Below are 12,068 nucleotides of genomic sequence, written 5' to 3'. Positions count from 1 at the left end.
CTACCTGAACCACCCTAACCACCCTAACCACCCTAACCACCCTAACCACCCTAACCACCCTAACCACCCTAACCACCCTAACCACCCTAACCACCCTAACCACCCTAACCACCCTAACCACCCTAACCACCCTAAAATTAGGGTTATACTAGTTACTATATAGATTATTATTTTTATTCTTCTTTTCTAGATAACTAGTGATTATAGTTTCTTATTTAAACTATATAAAATACTTAATTACTTTTATAAGTCTTATTAGATGATTTTAGTTCTTTATCTAATACTTCTATAACTATATTTTTATACCCTTTTATAGGAATTAAATAAGAAAAGTCTTTAATATCTTAATTCTATATTTAGCTATAGCCTCTTAGAGATCTATTATATATTTAATAAAGGTATGATCTCCTTAATAATACTTCTAGAAGTAGTCCTATTGTTTTTCTTTACTAAGATATTCTAAGAACTTATATTTAATCTATACCCTATATATTATAAATATATAAACTTCCTGGTTAGGATCTATAATTATAATATATTGTTTATAATATTTCTAAAACTAAGCTACTCTTTCTTTAAGAGCTCTATTAGCTTGAATTATCTTATTATATTCTTCTGGTTATGCTTTAGTAAATTGTATAATCTTATAAAAATAGTGTTTATAGTTATAGAGATACTTTTATATAGTATTATCCTGAATTCGGCTGTTATATTTATTAATTATATAGATACTTTTTATTAATACTTATTTAGTAGTTAATATACTTGATTAGATATAAATAATATTAGATATTATATTATATTAAGTAGCCTATAGTGTTTCTTATCCTATATATTCATATTTAAATATAGTAGTAGTCTAGATAATAATTTTGGATATAGCTATTAGGTTACTATTAGTACTCTATATATTTATATAAATCTCTATAAGTATCAATAGAAGGATAGAAAGTATATATATAGTTTATTTATCTATAGGTAGAGCTTACTAGTAATCTTCTAATCTATTATTAGTAATTTTATATAGATAATGATTATCTATTATAGTTAATATATTCTAGTCTTTTCTTTAGTGAAATTAAATATATTAACTCTTCTTTTCTTTATAATAAAGTTCTTCTAAAGATATTAAGTCTTTACTATATTTATTTTTTTACTTCCCTCAGAGGCGGCTATATTATAGTTCTTAACCACTAGTCTCCAGTTTTGTTTAGAAGGATACCCTAAAATAGTATAGTTAATATAATATAATATAATAGTTCGAAAATAAAGTGCTGATATATATAGATCTATAGGATTTACTATATTTTACCTATACTTAGAGCCTTAACTATCTAATTACAGTAGTTTATATTTATCCTATAAACTTTAGCTTCTGAATTCCTTTAGATAAAAGCTATATATATAGTATTAAGCTTCTATATACTATTATTATATTAAGACCCCTTTAGCAGACCTTATTACCTTTCGAATCGTTTTTTCCAGGGTCGTACAGACATTTATATTATACCTCTAGTAGTCCCTAATAGACTATAAAAGACACTATCTTTAAAGTAATACTACTATATAAGATCTTTAGGTACGAATAGGTATATATTGCTAAGTTAGGGGAAACAATAGTTAATATATATATATTAATAAACAAACATAGCAAACAGATATATCTGATCACATGCGATCAGATAACTGTAGATAAATAGCAACAGACATGGATATGGATGTTGCTATACATAAACAAACGTAACAGATCGTAACATATGAAATATACAGGGAGAATTGGGTAAATTTATCTCACTATACTAGTCTATAAGAAAGATAACTAGGTATAGTTAAATTTAGAGAATATATATATATAATAATAATTAAAGAAACTAGACTAACTATATATTTAATATTAAGTTTTAGATATTTCTATATCTTATATAATATAATTAGAGATATCTACTAATATCTATCTAATATTCTATATAAAACTAATTAGATTAATTACTTTAGATCTATTTTTATTATAGATTATAAATAATTTATATCTTCTACTAATACTAGTTAATAAAGAACTTAAATATAAAATAGAAAAGATAATAAATATAAAATATAAGAAAATTAATTAAGGATACTATAATAAAGTCTTAGTAAAATAAATAAGTTAAATAAAATAGACCTAGCAGAGTCTTAACGATATTTAAGATTACTCTATATTAAATACCTTTAAAAGACAATTCAGCCTTATTTCAACTCTATTATAAGTCTAAAGATAACTAAATATAACTATAATATATATAAGAAGGACTACCCTAAAAAGGGAATACTATTATAGGTTAATACCTAGTATAAGGTTATATAGTATATATAACTATAATAGCCTAATATATAGAATATCTATTTAGTAATTCTCTCCTTAAGCTTTTTATATATAGTATATAGCTGTCATAGTATAGATCCTTATATAAGAGGATCCCTGTTCCTGTTATTATATAACCCCTAAGACTATCAGAACTTCCTATTCTTATTTGATGTAGCTCTTTAAGCTATATCTTAGTTAATCTTCTATCCTATAGTCTATTTATAATATAATTACTTCTAATCCTTTATTTATTATATAAGCTAGTCTACTAGCTTTTAATATATAACTATCTACTATATTCTAATATTATATAGCTTCTATCTCTATATTAGGAGTTAGACTATCTATTAATTATAGATTAGCTACTAGAGCTTATAGAGACTCCTTTACTATTATTTCTATTTAAAAATCTTAAAATCTATACTAAATATTATAATATAAATCCTAAAACCTAGTTTATATATTATAGATAAATATATAAATACTCTAAAAAGATTAGAAAACTAATCTATCTATACTACTAATAATATTATATTATTTAATAAGAGATTACTTACTTAATCTAGGAAATTATCTAGATTAAAAAAGAACTTATATAAATTTATAATAAACTATCTAAAAAAATAGTATTTTTAAGTACTAAGAAGAAAAACTAATATAAATTTAAGAAAATCTTCTAAAATATATTTATAAATTAGAATCTATCTACTAAAAGTATAATTAAGTCTTAATAATTACTATTCTTATTATAAATATCTTTTATATAAATCTAGTTCTTAAAGTATTTACTAAAAAACTATTAACTTTAGTATTAGGAATATCTCTATTATTTAATTCTTATATTACTTATTTCTCTATTCTTTCTAAATATTTTCTAGATCTCTATATATTTAGTAGAGATTATAAAAATCTCTATTAATTTATATTTTAGATTTAAGAAAAATTAACTATAAACCTTAATTAATTTCTAATCTAAATAAGCTAAATATTATATATAATAAGTTAATTTAAAGGAATCCTATATATCTAGATCTTATTATATATTTAGAATAAAAGTTATATTTTATCTAACTATAGAGAAATCCTAAGTATTCTTAAAAATATTTTTAGTAATTCTAATTATATAAGTAATATTTAAGATAAACTCTTTTAATTTTAATAGATTAATAAGAAATTTAGTTAGTTCTTTATTAAATTCTAATATCTTATACTTAAAGAAAAGATATTTAAAGAAACCTTATTTATATTATTAGAATAAATTATTAACTAAGAATTCTATAGAATACTTCTCTATAATAAGTCCTTAACTTATAAATACTACTAGTTTATAGCTTTTTTTTAGAAGCTTAAAAACTAATATATATATTATAATAAAATAACCTAATCTCCTATTATATAACTAATATTAATATAGATATAAGTTTATAACTTACTCTCTATTTAGAATAACTACTTAGACTTCTATATAGTAAGAAATAGTTCTTCTATCTTAATATTTATATTTACTTCTAATCCTATAGATTTAACTTTAAACTATCTAACTTATTAAGATTATAGTAAATACTTTTATTATAAAGCTAAAAGCTATTTTATATAAGACTATCTATATTCTAATTAATACTCTATATAAATATATTTTATTTATATAGAAAGACTTATTTCCCTAGAATATTAGTATACTACTTTACTAGAATAATACTCTTAATCCTTATTATTTAATTACTCTTTATATAATAAACTACTAAAAGAAATAAATCTAGTCTAAACTATAACTAGACTAATATAATCTATATAATCTATTTATTTACTATTATTACTTAAGGAACTATTATTAATAAAGAAATCTAATACTTTAATCTAATTATATTACTAATTACCCTAAACTAGAATAAGAAAGAAATTCTAATATATATAATAATTGATAGTAGTACTAAAAGAGAGTATTTTATTAATACTAATTAGACTAAAGAATATAGTCTTATATAAGAACTCTTAAAGAATCTAATCTAACTAGTAGGTTTTAATAGTTAAGAATCTAAAAGTAGATAGATAATCTACTTTATATAAATAAAAATAACTATTAATAAATACTAAGAAAAAGCTAAGTTCTTAGTTATTTAACTTATATATTATTTAATTATCCTTAGACTACTTTAGCTTAAGATCTATAATCTAAGAGTTTAGTTTACTATTTATATAGTTAAGTTTAATAGTATATATTACTAGAAGAACTATAATACTACTATATAAAGCCTAAAGATCTATACTATATATAAAATTCCTCTAAAAGCCTATTTTTATAATTAATTAGACTAATCTATTTATTTAAGGTCCTAAGATATTGAAGCTATAAGCTTAAATATCTATATAGTATATACTAAAAGCTAAAAGGACTACTAACTCTTTACTATAATAATTAAAGATATTAAAGCTACTTTAAATAAGAAACCTAAAGAAAAGAACCTTACTAATTATCTATTTACTAAATTTTAAGACTATACTAATATATTCTCTCTAAAAAAAGCTAATAAACTATTCCTATATTATTTATATAACTATAATATATAACTAGTAAAAGATAAGATACTACTATTTAGGCCTTTCTATACTATATCTTATATAAAACTTACTATCCTAAAAAACTAGATTATAAAGAACTTAAAGAAAGAGTTTATCTATCTAAGTTTATCTTTTATTATCTTATTTATACTATTTATTTATAAATCTAGTAGTAGTTTATAATTCTATATAAACTATTATATCTTAAATATAGTTATAGTTAAAGACTACTATTTACTATCCCTAATAAAAGAGACTCTAAATAACTTGAAAAGAATAAAATTCTTTATAAGAGTTAATATTATATTAGTATTTAATAATCTTTATATAAAGACTAAATAAGAATATCTTATAGTATTTTATATAAGACTTAGACTCTTTAAATCCTTTATAATACTATTTAGATTTACTAGAGTCTTTATAATCTTCTAAAGGTTTATTAATAACTTTCTCTATAATTACTTAGATCTATTTTATATTATATATCTAGATAATATCCTAATCTATAGTTATATAAGAGCTAAATATATTAAATATATATAAAAAGTCCTATAATAACTTTATAAAACTAGCTTATTTATAAAACTATCTAAATATAAATTCTATATATATAAGATAAAGTTCTTAAGAATTATTATTAAATAAAATAGTTTTTATATAGATCTAGAAAAGATTTATATAATTATTAAGTAAAAGATTCTAATTTATCTTATTAATATATAAGTCTTTTTAGGATTTATAAACTTCTATTAATAGTTTATTTAAGATTTTTTAAAACTAATTATATAATTAGTCTATCTAACTAAGAAAGATATTATTTTTATCTAGAATCTTATTTATTAAAAAGTATTTAAAATATTAAAGTCTATTTTTATATCTATCTTTATTTTAGTCTTTTTTAATTAGATAAAAAATATAATATTTAAAACTAATACTTCTAACTATATCTCTATTAAAGTAATCTTATAATATAATAACTAGAATATTCTTTATCCTATTATATTTTTTTTTAAGAAGTATTTTATAATAAAGTATAATTATAAAATCTATAATAAAGAACTATTTATAATTATATAATATTTTAAAGAATAATATTTAGGATTAGAAAGAATAAACTTCTTAATCTCTATAATTACTAACTATTAAAATCTAAAGTACTTTATAATAATAATATTTTTAAACTAATAATAAGTCTAATAGTCTAAGTTTCTATTCTAGTTTAATTTTAAGATTACTTATTATTTTAGATAATAAGATATTAAGTTTAATACTTTAACTAGAAGATTAGAAGATCTTCCTAAAAAAGGGAATAAATAACTCTAATACTAGAGTTATATAATCCTAAAAAAAAAGAATTTAAATAATTAGATCTAAGATAATTTAAATATTAATATTATAATTATATAATAATCTAAATTAACTTTATTAAAATATAATATTAAATCTAAACTAACTTTATTAAAGTATAATTCTAAATCTAAACTAATTTTATTAAAATATAAACTAATCTTTAAGAGACTCTAAAAGTCTTTAAGATTTATTAATAATATTTTATATAAACTACTTATTATTCTAAAGAAAGTCTTTAATAAGATATATAAAAAAGATAAAGAGCTTTAATTAATCTTAGAAGTCCTAGATCTAAACTAATCTTAATATCTAAAGATTATATTTATTAAATATATATAAAATAGAAATTATCTCTTATTTAAAGACTAACTCTATATTCCTAATAATAAAAATCTAAAAAATAAATTTATATAACTCTACTATAAAACTCTTACTACTAGATATCCTAAATATTTAAAAATATATAAACTAATCTTTTAAAAGTACTACTAGCCTAGAATCTATTAGTATATTATTTATTAGATCTAAAACTATTATATCTACTAAAAGATTATCCTATTTTAAAAAGTTTAATAAAGAGTTTTTTATTTTTTATTTATATTTATATAATCTTAATAAGATATTTTAATAGACTTTATTATATATTTATTAGAAAGTAATAGATTTAATACTATCCTAGTAGTAATAGACTAACTTATAAAAATAAGATATTTTATATTTTACTATAAAACTTATAATATTAAAGAAATCTCTTAATTATATATCTAGTATATCTAGAAGTTATATAGCTTATTTTATATAATTATATCTAATTATAGATCCTAATTTATATTAGAACTCTAAAGATATTTAATCTAATATCTATAAATTATAAACTTATTATTAATTATATACTACTCTAAGACTAATAATTAAATTAAATAAATAAATATAATCTTAGAATAATACTTATAAATATATATCTTATATCTATAAGATAATTAATTAGAATAGCTTCTATTAACTAAATTTACTTTAAACTCTAATAAATCTAAGACTACTAAAGTTTTTCTATTTTTTACTAACTTTAGATTTTATCTAATCCTAGGATTTAAATCTATATAACTAGATCCCTATCTATTTACTATTATTCTAGATATTAAGAAGATTACTATATAAATAAAAGATATTACTAAGTTTATATAGAATAAGATAGTATCTATCTAAATCTATTATAAAGAATTTATAAACTAATACTATTAGTCTATTTAGAACTACTAAATTAGATAATTAGTTTAATTTAGTATCTAAAATATTAAGACTTTTTATTTATAGAAGAAACTTAATTAAAAGAATCTTAGTCTATTTAAGATTCTTAAGACTATAGGTTTATATATCTATTATCTAGAACTTCTATCTAGAATAAAGATCTATCTTATTTTTAATATAAACTTACTTTATTTTATTTTAGATAATTCTCTTCTAATATAAAGATAGTTCTTTCTACTTCTAATTAAAGTTAAAGATCTTAAAGAATAGATTATTAAAGATATCCTAGACTCTAGATAGGAATAATAAGATTATATAAAACCTTATTTAAAGTTTATTATAAAATAGTTAGATTATAATAACCCTATAGAAAAGCCTATTAAATACTTAGAGAATACTAGAGAGATTATAAATAACTTCTATTAAAGATATTTATTAAAGTCTAATCTAATCTAAGTATTATCTTAGTCTTATAGAGCTTAGCTCTAAAAAAAGAGATAATATTATAGTATAGATCCTTATATAAGAGGATCCCTATTCCTATTATTATATAATCCCTAAGACTATTAGAACTTCCTATTCTTATTTGATATAGCTCTTTAAGCTATATCTTGGTTAACCTTCTGTCTTATAGCCTATCTATAATATAACTATTTCTAATCCCCTACTTATTGTATAAGCTAGCCTGCTAGCTCCTGATATATAACTACCTGCCATACCCTAATAGTAGCCTAGCTTAATTAAAAATAAATTCTACTTTAGCTCTTTATAATCAACCCCTAAAGTTTCAGTTATCTAAACTATATAATTATAAAGGGCTAAAGTAGAATCTATATCTAATTAAGCTAGGCCATATACTATATATAAAAAGCTTAAAGAGAGAATTACTAAGTAGGTATTCTATATATTAGGCTATTATAGTTATATATACTATATGACCTTATACTAGGCACTAGCCTATAATAATAATTACCTATACCTTATTAGATATCTAATAATAGTATTTATATAATAATATATTATAGTCGGGCAGGTTCTCTACTCTATTAAAAAAACTTACTAATTTTAAACCCCTATAACTACCCTTTCTACTATTCTAAATAATCTAAAATTAAAATAGAAGATACTTAAAACATAAATATAAAATATATAAAACTCTAAGCCTTGTACAAGTCTGAAATATAATTATAGTCTACTACTGAATATTTAATATAATAAACCCCAACCCACTTTTATTTCCCTATACTTAAGTACCCTACCCTAAATATAATCTAGTAGATTATAATTACCCCTATGGGTTAGATATTTTTATCTAATTCTCTCTATTTATTTTATATATTACAATCTATTATATTTATTTATATATAGTAATATCTATATCTATATCTATTGCTATCTATTACAATTAGCCGATCACACATAATCAGGCCCTATCTATTTGTTATTTTTTTTTTACCAGTATATATATATTAATTGTTGTTTCCCCTAACTTAGTAATATATACCTATTCGCACCCTAAGATCTTATTAGTTCTCTTATTATTATTATTATTAACTATAAGACTAATTACTCTATTATAATCTCTAGGCGACAGATTTGTTCGTCTTAAGCAATATACTCTTAGTCGTATTATTATATTAATTCTTCTTATGCTATATATTCTATATTAGTTTGCTTATTCTATTTACTCTATATAGCTTATAACTATACTATTTACTATAGTAGTATCTACGCCTATAATAATAGGCTTATAGACTCCTATATCTTTTATTTAGGGATTATATCGCCGAATCACTCTTGATTTAGGGACGATTTGTATATAGTACTAGATTTTTACAATATCCAATTAGAAGCTTTTTATTTATAAAGGGCTAAAGCAGAATTTATATCTAATTGAGCTAGGCTACGTACTATGTATAAAAAGCTTAAAGAGAGAATTACTAAGTAGGTGTTCTACGTATTAGATTGTTATAGTCACGTGTGCTACATGACCTTATACCGGGCACTGGCCCGTGATAATTAAAAAAACTTCCTAATTTTAGATCTTTATAACTACTATTTCTACTACTTTAAATAATCTAAAATATTATTTATCTATAAAGTAAAGAGTAGCTGAAAATATATTAAAATCTTAGTATTATATAATATTAAGATAAAACTATAGTAACTAGCTAAAGATAAACTATAATAGATCCCGACCCACTTTTTTTCCCCTATACTCAAGAACCCTACCCTAACTATAATAATATATATTATAGTTACCCCTATAGGTTAGGTCAGGAACATCCACCCGGACCCCAGGGGGTTAGGGTTGAACCTTACTAACCTTATTACGGGATTCCTGAATCCCTTTAGGTACGATTCGGGTACGATTTATAGCCGCTCCGTAGGCGAATCTACTATAATATATCTACTAATATATAACTACCCTAAGCCCTAGTAAGCTTTAGTAATATTAAAATATATGAATAATAGCTATGATTCTTATCCTATAAGAATTAGTTCTATATATTAACTATTCTATTTGATCTCTATTATCTAATATTCTTATTTAGTTATAGGTCTCTAATCTAATAACTTAGTAACTATTATAATTCTAATTCTTCTCTTTTAACTACCTAAGGATTAATAATAGTACTCTCTATATATTAAAACCCTATATCTTTTTATAATAGTACTTAATCTAAGCCTACTATATCTCTTCTTCTTATTATTAGATAACCTAAGATTAAATTAGTCTTAGATTAGTATATAAACCTAGCTAAATCTATTAGAGAAATTACTAGTAACCTTATAACTAAAAATATTAGTAGATCTAGAAGTATTATTATAGATACTCTAGAAAAGAAAAGATATAAACTAGAATACCTAGAAGAGTTCCTTATAATTTATATTTATCTTAAAGAGCTCTCTATTTAAGTCTCTAGAATTAATACTAGGGCTTTCTTAGATAATCTATTTATAGCTTATAAAAGAACTAAGATTAAAATATATAAGAAAGTAGAGGGTTTTAAGATTAATAAGTTTAAGAAATTATTTAGTCTTTAAGAATAAGTAAATTAGCTCTTATAGTTTAAATATATCTTTTAAAGTAATCCTAAGATCTATAAGAATAAAAAGATAAAGATTCTTATAGAAGTTAAATATCTTAACTCTAACTATAAAAATAACTAAATTAAATATAACTTAGAGAAGAATCTTATCTAAAAGTAATTTTTGCTATACTCTTTATATAAAGTATAAATAATTAAGTTTATATAATCCTAGTTATAATAGATCTTAGGAATAATATCCTTAGGAGGGTAAAGAGTTATTTTAGTAGTATATCTAATATAGAATATAAAGAAAGGGTAAGTAATTTAATTATAAAGAGGATATAAGCTAATAGAAGTACTAGTAATACTTCTATTACCCTTATTAATCCTATTATCTCTACCTCTAGCCCAATCTTTACCTCTAGTTATATAATAACCGCTATAGTAAGGAGGATTACTAAAAATACTAGAAGTAGTAGTCTTAGATATATTAAAACAAAATAAGATAAAAGTAGAGAGTAAGAAGATAGAGAGTTAAGAATTAAAAGCTAAGAAAAGGGAAAAGATAAAAGTTAAAAAGATAGGAAAAAAGCTTTTATCTTAAAGATATTAAAGCACCTATATTACTTTATTTATATCTATATATAAAGATACCTAAGATAGTATTAGTCCTAGAATCTTTATTTAATATAATACTACTAGATATAAATTACTTAATTAAATATAAGTTATATAGATAGTTAAGTTAACTATTATTGAAAGAGAAGGATAAATTATTATAGGATTCCTAAATCCTTTTAGATATGATTTAGATACGATTTATAGCTATTCTATAGATAAATCTACTACGATATATCTATTAATATATAACTACCCTAAGCCCTAGTAAGCTCTAGCAATATTAAAATATATAAATAATAGCTACGATTCTTGTCCTACAAGAATCAGTTCTATATATTAACTGTTCTATTTGATCTCTACTATCTGATATCCTTGCCTAGTTATAGGTCTCTAGCCTGACAACTTAGTAACCATTACAGACCCTCAAGTGCTTAATTTTTCAGCGCCTTTCCTATTTAGGGCGTACAAAAATAATGATTCAGCTTATTAAAATAATTCTATAAGGGAAGTTATGACCTTGAGGTTCCCTACCTACGATAATATTCTAGAGACTTTTTGACACTAGTCGAAAAAGCAGACTTTGGTTAGTTTCATATAGCTCTCTAATCTTTAATAGATAACCTAATGTTGATTCGCAATGGGTATAAGTGGTAGCGACTAAGGGATTTGGTTAAATTATGCCATAAGGATATTCCGGTTTTATATTCATAAATTATCAAATAAAACTGCTATTCGACGAAAGCCCGTTCGCTCTCTAGATAATTCTAGAGGAAAAATGTGCCAATGCCGATACGATATAACGATATTGTGAGTGGTGATATCGTCAAATTCCAAAGCAGCCGATATCGTATCCTATGTCGATATCGTATCGTCAATATCGGTATATCGGTTAATATCGTCAACAGCCCTAG

This window comes from Penicillium angulare (assembly GCF_028827245.1).
Source record: "Penicillium angulare strain IBT 27051 chromosome Unknown utg000011l_segment0_segment0, whole genome shotgun sequence".
Taxonomy (NCBI): Eukaryota; Fungi; Ascomycota; class Eurotiomycetes; order Eurotiales; family Aspergillaceae; genus Penicillium; species Penicillium angulare.
Note: the sequence above shows the minus strand (reverse complement) of the source record.